Source organism: Pholcus phalangioides, unplaced genomic scaffold (genome assembly GCF_987345545.1).
Source record: "Pholcus phalangioides strain wild (caught in Gottingen) unplaced genomic scaffold, Ppha-v1.0 ptg000014l_1, whole genome shotgun sequence".
Classification (NCBI taxonomy): domain Eukaryota; kingdom Metazoa; phylum Arthropoda; class Arachnida; order Araneae; family Pholcidae; genus Pholcus; species Pholcus phalangioides.
The window spans coordinates 20,051,322-20,071,799 of record NW_028301607.1 but is presented as its reverse complement, the minus strand read 5'-3'; the positions used below and the strand labels follow the sequence as shown (position 1 = coordinate 20,071,799).

Below are 20,478 nucleotides of genomic sequence, written 5' to 3'. Positions count from 1 at the left end.
CGCTCAACGATATTCAAGTGGAAGACGTGGAGGTCCTAAATCTTCTAAGAAATGTATGTGCAAGCAAAGCACCAGGACCAGATGATATCTATCCCAGGGTTCTCAGGGAAGGTGCTAATGAATTGTTGGGGCCAGTCGCACAGATATACAGGAGTAGTGTTGCTGAGGGTATCGTCCCGAGAGATTGGAAACTGGCTAACGTTGTTCCGATATTTAAGAAGGGTAGTAGAGAAATGGTGTCTAATTATCGTCCAGTGAGTTTGACGAGCTCCCTCTCGAAAATTTTGGAAATTATCATCAAAAGGCAGTTTGTGAAGTGGATAGACGAGAATAATGTATTGTCGGATAATCAGCATGGGTTCAGGAAGGGGAAGTCATGTGTAACTAACCTCCTTTGCTTCTATGATTACGTGACTAAGGCTTTGGGTAAGAGCAAAAATGTCGACGTTGTTTACCTTGATTTCCAGAAGGCATTCGATCGGGTCCAACATGGCAAACTCTTGAAGCGTTTACACGAGATTGGAATAGGGGGCAACTTGCTGAATTGGATAGAATCGTGGTTAAGAGATAGGTCGCAACGAGTTATGGTGAACGGGGAATTCTCTGGTTGGACAGACGTCACAAGTGGAGTTCCTCAGGGAAGTGTCCTTGGCCCCATACTTTTTTCACTTTTTATCGACAAACTCGATCAGGGTATCGATGGAATTACTAGCAAATTCGCAGATGATGTGAAGCTAATGGGGGTAATCGGAAATGAAAGCGATAGGGAGTTGCTCCAGACCAACTTAAACAAGATTGCAGCATGGGCAAATGAATGGAGCATGACGTTTAGCGTAGATAAGTGCATGGTCGCTCATTTTGGTTCGAACAACCCACGGTTCTCTTACGAGTTGAATGGTGTCACTATCCCGGATGCAACTAGAGTCACCGATTTGGGAATTCTCATTGACGAGCGACTTAAGTTTTCTGAACATTGTTCAGCGGTTGTCAAAAAATCGAATAGAATGCTTGGTCTCATTTTCAAAAAGGTCTCTTCACGTTCTCCTAAAGTCATTCTTCCGCTTTTTCGAGGCTTAGTTCGTCCTGGACTGGAGTATGCTGTAAGGTTTTGGAGACCATACCTACAGAGGGACATAGACTTGGTTGAAGGGGTGCAGAGAAGAGCTACGCGTGTCCTTATTGGCACACAGGGCTTGAGTTATGAAGAAAGACTTCATTTTTTGAATATGTTTACATTGGATGAACGCAGGTGTCGAGGAGATATGATCGAAGTGTTCAAAATTTTCAATGGGATGGATAGGATGGACCATGAACTTTTAGTACACCGCCAATCGACTGCTTTTACAAGGGGACACCAGTATCGATTGGTGAGGGACAATGCAAGGTTATGGTGTCGCAGGGAATTTTTCTCCAATAGGGTTGTTAATAAATGGAATAGCTTACCCCCGGAGGTAGTAAATTGTAACACAATTGACACGTTTAAAAAGAAATACGATAAACATGTTGGGGTAAATCGAGAAGCTATCCATTCTTAGAATAAGACAACCATAAGTATTCTTTATGGGCATTGTATAATATCTTATCATGTGTATATATTGTTTGTAATTTGTGTTAATTGCATTTTTAATTGGGTTGCTGTATTTTTGAAACATATGACAACCATATTTTTATGGGCATCTTTTTATCAGCCACCTCGTTGGGCATTTTGCCTGTTGTGGCGTTGTATTTGTATTTGTATTTGTAAATGTTTTGAAGGTATTCTGACTCTATGTCTTTTTTAACGTAACGTCAGTCACAACATTTTGAATGGGCTCAAAGTAGTAATCTTTTTTCCTAATCTTTTCAATTTTATGTTCCTAATATTGTCTAACCTTGAAGATATTGTATCATAAATTTCAAATAAATCAAGAAACTTATGTTTGTGTTATTGCAATTATTAACTTCTAAAAAAGTTCAAAATGTCAAAAGTTCAGTCAGTCACTGTGGAATTGCCCAATAGATAAGATTTTTATCCCTATTGGATGTTGAAATTTCAACATCCAATAGTGATCACACCACACTTTAGGGATCATCTACACTTCTTTTTACCCTGAAATGAATGAAAGGCCTGTCATGGAAACGCCACTAAAGTGATAGGCCGGCCAAGAGGCTTCAAACATTCATTCTTCACATGCATGCCCCCCCCCCCAACCCATAGTGCAAAAAAAGGACCCATCGTATAGAACAAAGAAACAAAAGATTATCTAAGTACCCACGGACAAACGTAAAAAAATTCTTAGAATGGTAAAACACGGGCAATTGTAAATACTAGTCGTAGTCGACTTAAGCGGCGTTAAGCCAAACATGTGTCGAGTTAAAGAGGTTTCCCTACATTGAAATTAGTATTGTGCCAACCAAGGGAATAATAGCTGTCGAGTTATCCATGTGTCGAGTTACCGAGAGTCTACTGTATTTATTAAAATAACAAATTGTATAATTGAAAGGCAATATCATTTAAAATATTACCAATAATTTCATTTATAAATAAAATTGGTGTTTTTAATGAAATTTTGATGAATTTTATGAAAATCAGTGTTCGGCCAAATCATTTGTTCCATCACTATTAAAAAACCAAATTACATTGTTGTTGCCATGTCTCTCTTGATGCAAACTAAAAAAATTCTGTGTTTCAAAGTGCAATATTTACAGAGATATTCAAACTCGAAAAACAGAGGAAAGTTGGGGAAAACCAGTGTTAAATGTGGGTAAAATGTTTTCCTGTATATTGAATGTTGTTTTTTCCCCAACTTTTCTCTGTTTTTCTGATTCAAATACCTCAACGAATATTGCACTTAGAAGTAGTATATATCCACCACTAGAGGACACAAACCACAATCATTAAAAAATCTCAAAATCGTGCGTTTTTTTTTTTTTTTTTTGCATTTTCAACCTCTACAATGGTCACAAACACTTTTCAATGTTTTTTGTGATTTTCAAGTGTTTTTGGCACTCTATATACTACTTTTTTACTATAAAATACATCAATTTTAAGCATTTTTGAAAAAAATGCTCAAAAATCACTGTTTCAGCAATTTTCTCACCATCCAATAAACATGAAAGGATGACGTCACTTTGCTATACATACAACGGTTTTTGACAACTGGCTGTTGTGTGCAAAAATGAATTTTTGGAAAGTGAAAATTTAAGTGTTTTTCCAGGCCAAATGAGCTTGGCCTGAGTCAGATACGATTCAATAAATTATTTTTTAAAAATATTACAAAGTGTTCAAAATATAGAAAAAAATTACTTTAATTCATAAGCATATTTATTATCAATTTTACCTTTGAAATTAAAAGTATGACTGCCTTTATTTTCTAAATAGCTTTATCTGTTAATTTAACATGACATTTTTTAAGAAATTTTCTTTTCCTTCATCATTTTTAACATTGAATTTTGCAATTATTGTACCACCATATTTAGTTCGGATTTTTCTCACCGATATCAGTTTATATTTACCAGGATTTAAATCTCTTAATTTATAAGTTTCTGGAAATGATTTGATGCTGTTGAACTCGTCCATTTATTATATTATATTTTTTTAAAGGTTTTTAAATATCTTTGATGAGAATTGTATAAATTACAATAGCATATAAACTCATTAAAAATTTCTAAGCCTTTATTTTTAATTTCGTATCTATATATAATTCCCTTTTTTTATCAATTATTATTTGTTTCATCTTTTTCAGATACTTATAAACTATAATTAAAATATATATCCTTATTATCATCTCTATATATATGAATCAAGTCATCACAAAAATGAGCTATTAGATATTTTGTTACTATATTTTTTATTTGAAGAACAGTATAAAGCTCTAAGATCTCCTAGCAAATCCATTTATAGTTTCATTATTTTTTGAAATGAAATTCTTATAGCAAACATATCTATACATAGAACACCCAGAACCTAAAACTCTTGGACATCTAGATATTTCAAGATCAATAGAAGGAATAGCTTCAAGTATCTCTTTTCAATTATTCCTCCTTTTGAATTCAAATATACCACCATAAAAATATCATACACTTTTTATACAGTTTTTCACCTCAAAATTATTGATCTGAAGTCCTTTATTATTTGGATAGCTTTTAAATATCAAACCATGAACTTATGTACTATACTTAATTCCTGTTCACCTAATTCACAGTCAGTTGTAGATACTGATGTTGTTTCCCCAATTATTCAGTTTGGAATGCATCCAACTTATCTCTTGCTATCTTACGATTTGGAAGAACGAATCCTTGACTATTTAGGATCAACGTTATATCATTCATTATTTATATTACACCTTTTTTTTAAATACACATCCAAATAGTGCAGTATTCAAATCATTCTTTTACCAAATCCAAACATGTATTTCTTCTTTAATGTATCTAAAATCCAAAAAACAAACAACTGTAAACTGATCATTTCTAAATAGTCTGTTTCGCTAGTAATTACTTTCATTCTATTACTGAAATTCAATATACTTTCATTCTTATCACTCATTTCATAAATCCTTTAACCTTTTACAGTTCCATCATTTAGTATACACCCAAACCCGTTTTTGTGTGGTGGATAGGGACCACATAAAAAAAAAGTCTCACGTAGAAAATAACTCAAAACCTTACAACATAACTAAGAATTGCTTTTTTAAATGAAATCAAGACAAGCTAGATGCTTGGTCAGCCGGGGCAACAAAATGCATTTTAGCGCCCCCTCATAATATTGAAGGAGAGATTAAAGAGTGAAATTTGCACCCCCCCCCTCTAGTACAGTGCGAGGGGCACCAGACCTGCCTGCATCCCCCTAGTTGCGGCCCTGCTTGGCAGATACTTGGAATCTTGCCAAACCTTTTGGAATCTGATTTAGAAAATACACATGCGAACATTTTTAAATATTTTATTTACATATACAAAACGTATTTGTATGCCTCTTATAGTGGATTCACCTAATCCAAACTCTTTACAAAGAGCTGTGGATCCTTCACCTTCTGCTATTTGTTTTAAAATCGTAGTCTTAGTTTCTAAGGAAATTGCCTTTCTCTTCGCTTTGCTCCTATTCATTTTCAGGGATTATGTCGAAAAATAAAATAAAAATCCTAAAAATGTATATCTAAATGGAAAAAAAAAATATATTTACCTTCAATTTACACTTTGAAATGATGGCTTATCTTAATGGTCCAGGAATATGAAAACACTTTGAAGGAGGTAAATTAAATAATGCGATTATATACTTCAATACATATGTAATGTAATTGGCTGACACAATACTTATGTAATAAAATATTAAAAATCGAAAAAACTAAATGGCCGATCAAACCTACCAATTTTTTTAATTGATAACTTTGTCAATTATGTTCTAATTTGATTAAAATTTTCATATACCGCACAAAAAAAATCGCACACATAAAAAAAAAATCTCATAAAAAAAGACCGCACAAAAACAGGTTTTAGTGTATATCCATTTAATCTTTTTAGAAGCTCCAGCTATCCAGGATTTCATATAATTATTATCTCCTAATTTATCTGTCCATTCTCCTAACATAACCCTAGTTTTAATTTTATCAGTTCCATTACCTATATACACTATGCTGTCTGTATCATAAATTACTTTATCGTCCAATTTATCAAGTATTTTATATAATCTAATTCTAGCAGTACAAACATTAGTATTAAAATTATTTTGAATGTATTCATCTTTCATTTTATGTCATTTCTACACAATCAGCATTCACAAATAACATGTACAATTCTTTAATATTATTTATTATTATTTTATAAAAATCTTCTAGTTCCCCATAATATAATCAGTCGTTTTCATATTTTTTTTCTGTCCAAACTTACCCCATAATGAATTAAAACATATCTTACTTATAAATTTAATTCCAGGGTTTTCTCAATTTCATCTAATTTTATATTCAATTTATTTTTTATTGTTCTCATATTCTTTTTCATTTTTAAAATTTTCAGACCATTTATCATGCTTCCAATTTTATTTTCAAAAACATTTTAACATAATCGTCGAACAATTCATTAGTTTTGTTTTCAAAATTCCTCAAACTTCACATTTTTAAAATCTCATATCCTTTGTTAATTGCTGAATTCATTTCATCTGTAGTCCATGTGCCAATAAAACACCTTAAATCTCTCTTATGATTATATTCCTTATTTCTAATTTCAAAGCATTCTTTACATTTCTCTTTATCTACAACTGTTTTAAAATGATTACCTTTAACAGTTTTAGCACACATGATTTACATAGGGCAAATATCAATTTCTCATCTTTAATTGGTAATACAGGATGATATAAATCCCCTTTTTTAAATTTCACAAATACAAAAATATGTACATATACACATCTATACAATATACAAACATATATAACACACACTTTTGACCTCAAGGGACAAGAATGTCTGTCCAGCAGGTCTATATGGGTTTCTGTTGATATTTTTTTAGCAACAGCCTGTTGTAGTTTGTGTAGGTTGATAATTGTTTAATATAAAGTGTGTACACATATATATATATATTGTATTTCTGAAACAAAGAAACTTTACATACAGATGGATTGTTATATTGCATTGTTGTATATAAATATTTTAATATAAATTATGGACTGGTAGTCTTAGAAAATGAAGATATTGTTATATATTGGATCTTATGTTATTATTTGTATGTATGCATGTAATGATTAAATAATATAAGTTATTTAATCTAGATGAGATTTCATTTTGTTCCCTTTCTAACCAATATCATTGTTTAAGAATGAAAATTTTATTAGTCTATAAACAGTTTTGTCTTATAGTTAGCTTATGATATTCTGTTTTGTTGATGTTTATTGTGGTGTTTGTTATTTGGGATTTTATTTTGTTATCTAGTTTTTGTATATTCGTTTGATATGCACCTCCCCAAGCAGTGATTCTATATATATGTTACTATCCAAGCACAAAATAAATCTTTTAGAAAGTTATTGTCTATTGTGTCTTATTTTATATAAAATAGCTGCATATATTCTTAATTTTTTTAATATTTTTTCACTGAGTTCCATTTTGAATATCTAATCTTTTATTGTTATTCATAGGTAGTTGTATTCATGAACTCTTTCAATTTCTTGACAGTTACATTGTAAAATATATTGACACAGACCATGATCACAAATTTTTATACTTAAATTTGTGAAACTGTTTATATTTCTTGTTCTTGTTTTTAAGCAAATGTATTTAGTTTTTTTTATATTTAGTTTATTTTTCCTAAGCAAGGTACTGATTTTGAACAAGTCTACAACTTTTTTTTTACTAAATTTGTTATTTTTGCGTCTTCAAAATACAGTATTGTATCATCTGAGAATGAGGTTGTGAAGTTGTCATTTATGTGAAGTTGGAATATGTCATTCATGTAAATGAGAAACAATATTGGTCCAAGAATGGATCACTGGGGGAACACTTTTTATGCCAAAGAATGTACTTATTTCACCTATTTTAACTGCTTGTTGGGTCATTCCATGTCAAATCACCCAGCCACGACACCCATAGTCTCAGATTTCAATGATTTTTTTTATTTTGTTGCTTTTACCATCCTTATTAACCATGTGAAATATTTTCATATCAAAAACTTTCTGAGGAAAAAATGTTGAAATTTATCAAAAAATGATGCAGTTGACTTTTTTGAGGCTCAATTTTTAAGCAGCATTGTACGAGAATATAAATCATAATTTTTTCTATATTTTCAATATATTCAAGTAAAATTTTCACTAAAGTGTTAACAAAAACATACAGAATATGAATAAAAATAATTCATACACTTACATTTGAAATGTACATGCAAAAATATTGTAAACTTAGTTTTTGCGGAATTTTCCTTTAGAAAAAATACAATTTTTACCAAAACAAAGCAGTTACCAAAACAACTTTTATTTTAAATTTCTCCTAAATGTATGAAGTAAAAAACCGGAGAAAAAAATAATGGTTTTTTGACCGTTAATATGTTTATTCTGGCTCGCAACACAAAATTCATCGAAATAAGACTGAATCGTTCCGATTTCAAATCATTCAACTAGATACTGAAATGTAACCCATCATCCCAGATTCCAATTATTATTTTTTGTTAATTACTTCTACTATCCTTGTTGCTGATGCGAAATCTCATGTACATATCTCGAAAACCTTTTGAGAAAAATGTTTTCTAACCCTACGAATGACATCTCTGAGGCTAACCCAGGGTTCATACAAAATTTCCTAAATAAAAATTAAGGAGTTTTTAGGGGCTTTTTAAGGAGTTTCAAGCAGTTTTTAAGGAGTCACGGCAAACTTCATAACTTACAAGTTTTATAGCAAAATAAAAAGGGGGCACATATGCAAATTTATTTTTAATTTGCCAAACAAATTTTCCCTCTTCTCAGAAATATACACGTAGAACTGGTTCAGAAATTACAACTTTTGATTTGTTACCCAGCATCATAAGAATTCATAAAATAATCAATCCGCATACATGCTTTCTGTTGTCACCTAAGTGTTCTAAAACCTTCAAGTATTAGTCAAAAATATAAATCGTAACAGCATCACATAAATTATAAAAATTCTAAAAGTGATATTCATTTCCCCTTCAATTATTAAAAATAAAAAAACCACAGCTGACAAAGATTTTTCTTACAAAACTATTTATATTGGCAGTAACTCTTTATTAACCTCTCACTCAAAGTGGATCAACACATAAACTTAATTTTAAAGAATTTGTGTTTCAAAATGTTCCTTCTTGTTTTTCAGTTATACTCAAAAAGAAATTGTTGCAAAATGGAAGCAAATTATTTGGACATACAACACAATGTTTGGCAATTTAGCACTTTATTTGGCGAAAATTTACAAATTAACTCGTAATTCAGTGGACTAGCTCTTATTCATGTGTGTGAAATAAATTTTTTTTCTCCACGAAACATCGGGATTTGACGCAATGACAATCGACCATAGTAATTTCTGCTGCTTGCAGTGGTGACTTTTTTTTCTTTTTTTTGAAAACGGAAACTGCGGTTGTGTTAAAGCCCATACGTATAAGCATCCACGTATTTGTGATTTGCCATAGGGAAGTGCTTTGGGAGAGAGTGGGGGGGATCGACCTCCCCAGGGAGGGTCGGTCTTTACTTCTCTCTCTTACAGCGTGCTCCTCAATAAGTCAAGTTTGGGGTCTCTCTTCAAGAGACACGCACATACTTTACAGGGTCTCCGTTCGCCCATCTTAATGATTGTTTCTAAGCTGATTTTAAGGAATTAAATTGTTATTATTGTTACTCCATAGTGGTGCGAACTTATGACTCGATCCTCTGTCTCTGGTGAGAACTAGTTAGCTATTGAAAACAAACATACAGTCCACGAAAATACATTGGTCCGTCGGAGCACCGGAGGTAGAGGAAAGATGCCAGTCAAACCACTATGGGCCGCATCACCGTCCTAAATAGGAGAAAAGGGACTATCAAAATTAAAGTCTCGCGTTTTGAAGGACTGCTAACTGATGATGCTGAACTGATGGACATCGTTCAAATTCGCAAGAAATTGAGCAGTGTCGCTGAAATCATGGCTGACACCAGAAATCTGCGAAACTACTTCTCTGAACCGCTCAACGACGAGGAGGTAGAAAAAGAGGAAGAACTCCTTTGTCTTGAGGACAGGATAGAAGGAACCAAGGTTCGACTAGATAGACTTCTGTTATGTGTATTTTTTATATTACAAAACTGAATTTTACACGGCATCAATATGTATATGTTCGCTTTCTTGAGTACTCTCTGAAAATTTTAACTTGCATGATATAATATATTGGCGCTGTGATGGTGCTAGTTCCCAAAGAGACACTATTTCACCAAAACAATATTATTTATGAGAACTATGACCATTTTGCTCCTTATATGAATATCTTTCAACACCTAGGCCAGTGATTCGAATAGGGCATACAGAGCATGGTTACCTTGACCACAAAATAACCCTTATCTACGGGGAGTGCTAGAATTCCATCTTAATTAAGATTTTACCACATGAAAACAAGTAAAAAAAAGAACCAAATTACTATAAGTCACACATACACATTTATAATAGTTAAGACAATCAAATTTTAATTACTTTTCTTCCTCAATGAGATATTTTAACAATACAGCAGCATCACTTAAAATACTTCAAAACTGACATTGAGCAAATTCAAAAGTCTCTCATTGCAGAAAAAATGCTTTTCAAACATCAACATTTAACAAACCTTTACTTTAAACAGCGAAACAAACATATCAAAATAAACCCGAAAATGTGCATTGTCATAACGATCATTAGAATTAAGACACATTAAAGAAATTTCTACTTAACTGAAAAATTCAACGGCGGGGAGTTTGATCTAACCTCACAGGATCGTGATATTAACAAAAATTTACAAATTTCCAGATCACCGCCATGAACTCAAAAGAAATGGTGAACGAGAGAGAAAACCAAGAGAAATATCTCACATACTCACAAATTCTGAGTGACTCGACGTTCTGCCACCCAGGGGTCAGTGTTCCTGCCACAGTTCTTGGATCTCTAGTCAAGTTCGAGGGGCATCGGGAAACAGGCGGCCTATCCAAGATAGGACAAAACTCTCCGGATCCTTCTCAGCTGGCATAACACGCTCTCAGGCTCTGCTCTGGACATGGTGACAGGCTTCAGGATCGCCTCGGCAACAAAATGGAGAAACTACTGCGGTAGCAAACAACAACATCTCGCGAGAACGATTTCACATTACTAACATAGAATGGACCACATTTGTCCGACGAGTGGAAACGGAAGACTGAACCAACACTGACCAACCCACCGACGTTTTGAGGGTATAAGTAAATTGAAAAGTGGGCGTGGCTTCGAAAATGCGCACACTTTGATTCGTGGCGTAAATTTTTACGACATCACTTTTGACCAATTAAGGTGAAAGGGAAAGTCTAAAATCCGGACAAAAATAACGCCCTGAACAAAACTTTCTTCCTACGGGGAGACTCTTCTGATCCCAAGGACAAAGCACTAAATGTTATACGAAAAGGAAAACGCTTTACGCACACACATCATTAAAAAAATACAAAACAAATTTTACCGTTAGATGGGAAATTAATTCTGCGTTCCAATGATAGGTCACATGACATACTTCGACGCATAATTAATGATAGGTCAGGTGGGGTAAAATGGTCATAAAAAGGGGTGTTTTCATCTTTGAAGAGGTATAACCATCTGACTTTTTTAAAAATAGGATATCTTTTGGCTGATATTTTACATTACATTCTTAGAGAGTATATTAGCACATTTTTCAAAAATATTTTTTGAGTGTAACAGTTTTTTTTCTGCAACTTTTTAGACCTCACTTTTATGACCACTTTACCCCATGGGGTGGGGTAAAGTGAGTAGTGCATGGGGTAAAATGGTCATACCAAATAATAATGAAATTTTAAGAAAATAATCAGTGGGCATTGAAATTTTATTTAACACATTTATCAAACAATCATTTTCTACTTTTAAATTTATGACTTTTAATGTACTCTATGGTTATAAATCTTGGCTTCATTAGGATCTTCAAATACAACTGATCTCTTATTTCATCTATGGCCTTATTTTCTGGAAAGGTATAAAAATTCATTATTTAGGCTCTTTCAAGATATTCAACAGATAATAAATCCTTATTAATCACTTGTCTGATAATTTGCATTATTGGTTTTTGTTCTCTTCATAATAAACCAGCACTCCACACACACAGCCTTCTGACATCTTTCATAAAGTTTGAATAGTTATAGATTTGCCTCAGATCTTCAAGAAATTTTTTCTTTGGCTATGAGAGTTTAATGTAATTTTTGCATATTTATTTTGTGGCAGCCAAAGTTCAACTATTTCTTTAATTAAGGTTTCTCCTATTCTATCCTGAACATGTTTTCATTTTGCCCTTGAGTTCTGTATTACCCTTTCGTTTGAAGCTGAGATTAACGAGGACAAGGTAGTCAGTATATGGCTCGTTTCAAGTCTCTCATCAGACACAACACTGATATTAACTAATTTTGACATTTTCTAAGTTCAAGTCAGCCACTCATGAAGTTGATTCTGTATCTTTACTTTCCTTGGTCGTGAATTGTGAAAGTTTAACATCAACAATAGGGGTGGGGGAGGTGTTCATGTTGAGCAAGAGATATCAAGCCTTCAATACTAGTCTCCTTTGCATGGTAACCATGATTTTCTTCTAAAATCCTTTTGTCTTGACTTGTTAATGATCCATCTTCTTTAAGTGATATGGAATCTTTAACTCATGTTCTTGCAGCTCACACAATACTCTAATGCTCTTTCCAACAGCTAGCAATACTAATTGGAAGAATGTCAGGAGTACTGTTGCATATTCTTTTCACATATAGGTTCAAACACCTATTTTCCAAGCTCATGTTTGCTCTGGAAAAGAAAAAAATTGAAATATATTAGGTAAAAAGTAAATTGGGTAAAAAAAATCTTACAAGTTCAATTATATGCTAGTCAAAATAGCTCCTAGCAACTAAGTGTTAGTTAAGCCTAATGCTATGACCACTTTACCCCACATTGTTTAAATTACTATAAAATATGAAATATAATGATTACAACTTACCAGTGCATGGAATAGTGTTCTTGAGATACTTCTGGAGTGCCCTGTACAGCCAATCTATAAAAAGTTTTAGCAACTAAAATGGTAGAGAGAAGTTATTCAAGCACTCAAAAAATGGAACCCGAGCTTCAACAACAAAAAAAAATGTTCATTTCCACTAAAATGTTGCTTGGCATTATATTATAAGTGAAAAACTTTGCTACTAGCAAGTGAAAGTTAAAACAGAAATTTAGTAGTAATATCAGTTGAAATTCTTAAGTTATGCCATTTTATGTTCAGTATGACCATTTTACCCCACCTGACCACTTTACCCCACTTGACCCTACAGGAAGAATTTCATCGTATGACAAAGAAAATTAAAAAAAATTAATTAACATACAATTTAAATTCAAGATGACACATAGAATACACTTTCTTGAATTATCTAAATATTTTCCAATCAGAATTATTATCCAAATTCAATGTTAACAAATATCAACAGCACGTGTAAGTTTCCATTTAAAAAAAAAAGAAATTATTAATGAATTACTTAATTAATGACTCCTCAAAATAGTTCAGCATGTATGTCTCATCCTCCAGAAAAATTCTGATGACGTTGCAAAAAGTTTCAAACACAAAAAACTGTAATTTTGTGTGTTTCCATCCGCAAAAATAAACAAACAAAAAAAAATATTCTCTCCACGTCACCTTCGAGATCGGAAACGAAAGTTCGAAAAATGGCCATCTCCTGCCTTACTATCCTGGAACAAATTTAAATTTTTACAAACTCTTAATTTCTCCAACGAAGATGCCTCAAAATTGGCTCACACTTGACACCAAGGAGCAAAAATTCCAAAGGATTAATTTAGAAAAATCTGTCAAAGTCTACGATATCGGGATCGTATCGAAAATCAAAAATTTTGAAAACACATACCGTTTGTACAAAAAATAAGTGTGTAACCTACTTGTTTTCCCAACTGAAAAAGGACAACAAACTAATTTTCTTACAACACAAAACACATGACACATATCTACTATTTGACACAAAAATATGACACATAAATATGATATGAATAACTCTCGATTACAAAAACTCTATGTCATATGCCAAAAGATGGGGAAAAGTGTGCTATGACTTTTCCACCTTGACACTTCTCTTAGATGAAGTGAGCATAGGCTCAGAAACAGAAACAGAATCATCTGGGAAGGCGAAGGCTACAAATGAAACTCCCTGAGCTCCAGTTAGCCAAATTTTCTGGTTCATTCGAAGAGTAAGAACACATTCAAGTGCCACCTTACTGCAGTCATCGGCAACAACGGTGGACTTTAAGATGGACAGAAACTGCTTTACCTACGATCATCGCTAGAAGGAGAGGCAAAATATTTGGAAATGCCAGACAGGGTTGTTTGGTTTAAACCTTGGTTTTTTTCAAAAAATCAAATAAAAGTCGCCTATATATCATTTTTTTCCTTGAAAAATATCATATTGGTTCCTTATTAGCCAAAATGTTTCATTTTTACCACATTTTATATCCTTGGGGTACATTCTGATGGTATATCTTTAAATGACATAAGATTTTATAAATGGTTTTTTTCAAAAAGTCCCATAAAAGTGGCCAGAATATATATATATTTTTTTCATATGAAATATCTTAGTTATTTAAAGCTATATACAGAAGCCAAAATTTCTCATTCTTGCCACATTTTCTAACCTTTGGCTACATTCTGATGCTCTATCTTCAGCAAATTCATGAATAAGGATTGCATTACGCATCTAAATGCAGTGGTTATTTCTCAAAGGTTTCTTTTTCCCTTCACAAAGAAGCAGCAACAGTAGTGACACCATCATGCTAGGGGCACACACACACACACAGGTGGTCTTGTATTCCAATAAAGACACCAGCTGTCCTTAAAGGACAAAGACTAGTGTACTAGTAGTTACATTACCTCACATACATTTTCATTTTCTTTCTCATAAGAAGTAGCACATCTCCTACTGCATATCTTCCAGTCTTAATATTCAATAGGTTTTTTTTTATACTTTCATGGTTAAGCCCAGTTAATCAAAGGTTCTACTGGAGAGTAGTAACAGATTTATGAAAAATAATCAGCTATATACAGGGTGATTATAATTTAAGTTTTGGTTCCAAAACTATACAATAAGTACTGGTCAGAATGACTTGAAAATTTGCATGGATATTCCTGGAGCAATGGAAGTTTCTTTCGCAAAAGGAAAAAGTGCAAATAGTGCAAACACATCATTTCGGCACTTCCACAGCATCAGTGTGTGGATAGAACAACTTCTTGCACATTGCAATACTAGCAAAGCAGCTGCTGAAGACCCATTTTGACAATAACAGAATGCAACTAAACCCTTGCAACTTCTAGCGTGGGGGGGGGGGGGGTACCACAAAATGTTATGAGCAGTGTTCAGATTGCAAACTTTGGTGAATTGCAATCTCCAGAGCATCCCCTATATGTTAGAAGTTCCTCGGGAATATTAATGGGGAGGGGGAGGTTGGTTCAATAAAGGTGAATTACAAGCGCATCCACATCATGACCATGGCATACTCTGTTGGTGAACAAGAATTTTTGTGCTTTCACCTCATATCCAGAACAAGGTGGACAACATATTTAACATTTCTTGAGTTGTAGTTGTTTGATTACTTCGTTTTTTTGTGATGTTTCCATTAATTATGAAATCGTGAAATGCTATAATTATCATTTTGCCATGACTGGCTATCGTTTCCATTCTGCAAGCAAATTTCCCACGTGTTGGATGTCATTAATTTTATATTTTTAAGTTTTTTTTTTCCTTTACCCCAAATAAAACTCCATTTTTTCAGGAATATTCATGTAAATTTTCGTCATTCTGACAATCGTTCTTTTTTTACAGTGTTTTGAAATCAGAACTTAGTTATAATCACCCTGTATATCGTGAATCATTGCTAATTAATCTGCATTATTTATGCTTCATTAAATCCATTATATTCACCTAATTTTTATTAGTTTTTGCAAAATAGCTTCCTAATTAAGTATTACTGAAAGTAACTGGAGAAAAAAAACCTTTATCTATTATATGATTAATAATAACATTAAAAGAATTTTCAAACAGTGATCCATTGAGTTTCAAAAAATAATTAAATTGCATAAGTTGGTTTTTGTTAAAACGTAAGAAATATTTATTGATTAATTAATATGGGAATAGTGTAAATTACATTAATAAATATTTTATTTTAATTAATTAGAAGTTTGAATGATTTTTCAGAAATTTTATTGTGTTTAATGTTAATAATATTTAAACCAAAAAAACCTCGTTTTTTTTTTGTTTTTTTTTAAACGGTTTTTTTACCAACCCTGACGCCAGATGATACCTACTCATCACTGATAAAGGCCTTGGAAATGAAATATGAAAACAAGCGATTCATAGTGAACAGCCACATCAATGCCATTATATGTTTCCAGAGGCTAGAAAGAGAATCCTCGAGAGATCTCAGAAAGCTAGTGGATGAACCTTGCAAACATCTTAGAGCACTCAAGCTCGTCGGATTAGGGACCGACAAGCTCCCAGAGTCGCTTCTGATAAACATCGTGCTTCAAAGGGTTGACAAGAAAACAAGAAAGAGTTACGAAATGCCCTTATCTTCCAATGAAGTGCCTTAGTGGAAGGACTTCAAACAGTCGAAAGATCAAACATCGATTCCTCTTCGGTGAGAGTGAAAGTACCAAAATATGCCGAAGGAGTAAAAAATTTGGTGTTGGGGACAAAAGAACGTGAATCTTGCCCAGTTTGTTCCAGAAAGTATGCAATTTACAAATGCCGGAAATTTCTGAAAATGCCAGCGATGGAACGCTTTCATTTAGTGAAAGGGCTATGTTTCAATTGCCTCTCAAATTCACATTGCATAGCCGGTTGTCAAGTAAGAAGTTGCAGCCGGTGTGACAGAACACATCACACCCTTCTCCATAGGCAAGAAGTAAGCAACAATACGTCAAAAAGGAAAAAAGTGAAAGAGGTCGGGAGGAGGAACAGGACAGCGAAGAGAAAAGATGACCCCTTCAGCTGAGCTCGACCCCCCCAAGTTCAACATCAGGGTGTTTTGTTTCGGATAGCTGCAAGCAAACGCTATTGTCCACGGTGGTGATAAGCATTATGGATATGTCAACAGGAAAAAGAGACCCTGCAGAGTACTTCTCGATTCTGCCTCACAATCAAATTTTATTACCATCTCATGTGTAAGATCGCTGGGGCTGAAAGAAGAAGGAACACATATCTGTGTCCGGGTTGAACGGAGCAACAAACATTATCAGCAGGAAAATACAAGCTACGATTGTTAACTAGGAGAGAATTGCTGAGGAGATAGAGCTGCTTTTAGTTCCGAAAATCACTGGTTTAACTCCAATGAGGCCTGTCAACGTTGCCTCCCTCAGTCTTCCAAGCCACATAAAGTATGCGGATGCCAATTTTCACTCTCCTGGAAAGATTGATGTATTGCTCAGAGTGGAGAACTTCTTCCCATGGCTAAGGGAGGGAAGAATAAATTTAAATTCCGGACTGTTACTCCAAGAAACTGTTTTCGGCTGGATCGCCACTGGCAGAGTCCCACAAGATGTGAATAATATTTCTACGTGTCACTTACTGACAGAATCCTTAGAGAAAAACTTGAAGAAATTCTGGGAAATAGAAGAGGTGAATGACCTGTCCCGAAGCAATTCAGTGCGAGGAAGATTTTTAGCGTAACTACTCCCTCAACAACGATGGTTGTTGTCATTGTCAAGATGCCGCTGAAGGTAGACGAATATGCTCATCTTGGACATTCAAAGAGGAACGCTGAGAGATGTCTCAATTCTCTGTGGAGACATTTTGAAAAAGACCCAAACCTCAAAAAATTATATGTGGACAAAAATTATATAAAAACTTACATAAATCACTTGCCATTTGCTATCAGTTTTATTCACTATAGTCCATTCAATGGACTAATTTCTTCCAGAACCTTCAGTTCTTGGCATTTAGCTGACTATAAATTATACCACCGAAACTTGCACTTCTCTCAAAGTGAAATTTTAGAACTTGGACAGTTTATACACATAACTTGTCTAGCTAAACAGCAGAAAGAAATATTGAACTGCTGTATCCAGGAGGGAAAACATTCATTATTCAGTCCAGTCAGATTGATCTGTTTCAGAATTTAATTGCTTACAAATAATTTCTTAGGGTTTTTGTTTTTTTAATCACAGTTCTAATAAATGCTATGATCCTTCTTATCATTTGTGAACAGTGTTTCTCCATTAGAGGTGTTTGAACTCTGGTTAAGCTTTAAGAACATATGAAACCAGCTATAAGTTTTATTAATATTAATTTAATGTTCTGTTCTGATTATTATTAATACACTTATATACATAATAATTATCATAAATTACCCAGTCTATATTATATTTATTTCATGGGCGGAGATACGGGGGTGTGGGGGACATTGCCCCCTCCCCAGCATCAAAGGTGAAGTCGACTGATCTAATGCATATATGCATACATGAATTGACATCATCGTTCCCCTCCCCCCCAGACTTCAAATTTACTATAGAGGGGCTGGATTTATGCCAGAACAGTGGCAAAAAGTGGAAAAAAAATGGCAAAAATTCTTCGTTTTACTCAAGACATACCAAGTTTAGTTTTTCAATTACAAAATAGTCTTTTCAATATAAAAACTTGAAAAACATGTGAAACTTATAAAATTACATGGTATAAAAATAAATATGCAGCAACCAAAAATATGAGAAAAAAAATTTACAATTTCATTGAGGTCATTATTCTCAAGAAAGCAAGATGATTGTGATAATTATTTCTTTTTTAACATTGCATAGCAAAATAGGAGTTTTGAAGAGGTTTCCAATGAAAGTTTATTCCCGATATCAGAGTGAAAAGTTTGAGAATATCCTTTCTATAGCAGCAGAACTAGCAGGATACATTTGTAAATGTGCTATTAGTCTGCTAAATTCCTTTGTAATATCACAAACAGATGAAATACTTCCCCACCATTTGTTAGCAGCAACTGATTCAATCATACCAGCAGAAAAGTATGTTTCAAGAAATGGTGATTCCTTTAGATCAAATTTTATTGCTCGGGGTATAAAGTGGGATCTACTCTCTGCAACCACTTTTCAGCATTTTTTTTTTGTTCATAATTCAACAACTCTCCTCTGTATTTTGGATGTAATAAATATGCAACTAAACAGTATGGTAGAATTGCTCGATAGAAATGCTTTTGGATTATATTAGACTTCAAAACAGATTTTTTTTAATAGAGAGCACCACAAATAGCAGGAATCTGCCAATGTGGAATGAATGCTCTGTATGCTATCTAAAGCATCTGCAACTGGTATCAACTACAACAGCAAATCTTCAACATTACAGTAGAGATTATAATCTCTCACAATATTTACAATGTTCGAGTCAATTTCACTTGAGTGATCATTAACAATCTAAGTATAGGAGTCGTGATTCTTAATGAAAGTTTCTAAACTGCATTCCACCCTCCCCCTCAATTTTTGAAAAGTAAACAAAAATTTCCAACCAGTCTTTTGCTTGATCTTAAAAAATTATATATCTTCTAAAACATTTTTTTCATAGATTTGTTATCAAAAATTAATAAGTAAAAGACTTTATGATTATTTATAGAATTCAAAACTGATAAATCCAATTTTTTAATTTTGCGAATTTTTGCCGGGAGGTTTTTACCATGGTTTTTCCACTGCAGCAAAAACTCTCCAACCCTCTAAGGGAGTTATTATAAAATACAGTATATTAACACCACTCATTATATAAGATAATGTACAGTGAAAGATCGTTACGATAAATTCCTATACATTCCTATATATTCCTTCCATTTTCCTTGGTCCACAGAGTATTGCTATAACGAGGTTCCACTGCCACTGTATATTACTTTTAGTACCGAGATAGAAAAGCTATTGCCAATTATTTTCTATACAATAAAAACTATTGATGGTTTAGTATACAGGAGTAAAAATTTTTTTACAAAACAATTTTAACTATAATAGATGTAATCAATATTTTGGTTCTTTTCATACTTTTTATTATCACTGATACAATTATATTTTAAATGACTATTTATCAGAGAGGTGTTATTTACGGAGGAAGGGGGATCCAAAGCGGTCTGTAGTACAGGACAATGAATTTAAGTAACTTGTGGTCAAAAACATTACATTGAAACAGGAGAAGGGAGGAAAAATTCTAATAGCCAGCAGACGCAAAAAGTCATAAATCTACCTCTGCTATTTATAAATAGATACTTTGACTAGAATTTATGATATGCATACCGATGTCTTTAAATCCATCAGCATATGATAACAATAAGAGACTCTTTATAGCAGCACTTGACAAATAAAAAAAATTATGCACCATCTAAATTGCTTAGCAGCCAAGCATAATTCTTTGCCCAAGAGAAATGGTTCCTATCTAGTGTTTTTTTTTCTTTCACAAATACATACATATATTTCCTTCCAGTACACTGTCATGAAATCCGAAAATTTTGTGTTGCTCAGTCTTCAATTGAACAATTACATATAAAAAAGTTTAGGTGACAATGCAGATTTTCTAGTCACTGTGGCAGCCTGCCACCTAGGATTTGTCAAGCCCCGCTTTTACGGCAAGAAAATTTATAACAATAAGATTAAATGAGCATATTATACTTTATTATGCGTGCTAGTAAGAATATAATTTTAGTGTTCTGTATTTGGACAACGTTGTATCAGAATTATTTATTTTTTTTAAGGATAGAAGATAGCTGTTTTAAAAAATAATGGCAGAAACAAATTTTTTCCCTCCTGAAGGTGGTAAAAACCGCGGGAAAAATATGT

The 20,478-nt window shown here is 33.3% G+C and overlaps 1 protein-coding gene across 6 annotated transcripts in view; it reads right to left on the bottom strand.

Moving 5' to 3' along the window:
- Positions 1–20,478, bottom strand: part of Coq7 (ubiquinone biosynthesis protein COQ7, mitochondrial) — a 71,567-nt gene that overhangs the window by 50,264 nt on the left and 825 nt on the right. The gene's annotated exons all lie outside the window — the stretch shown is intronic.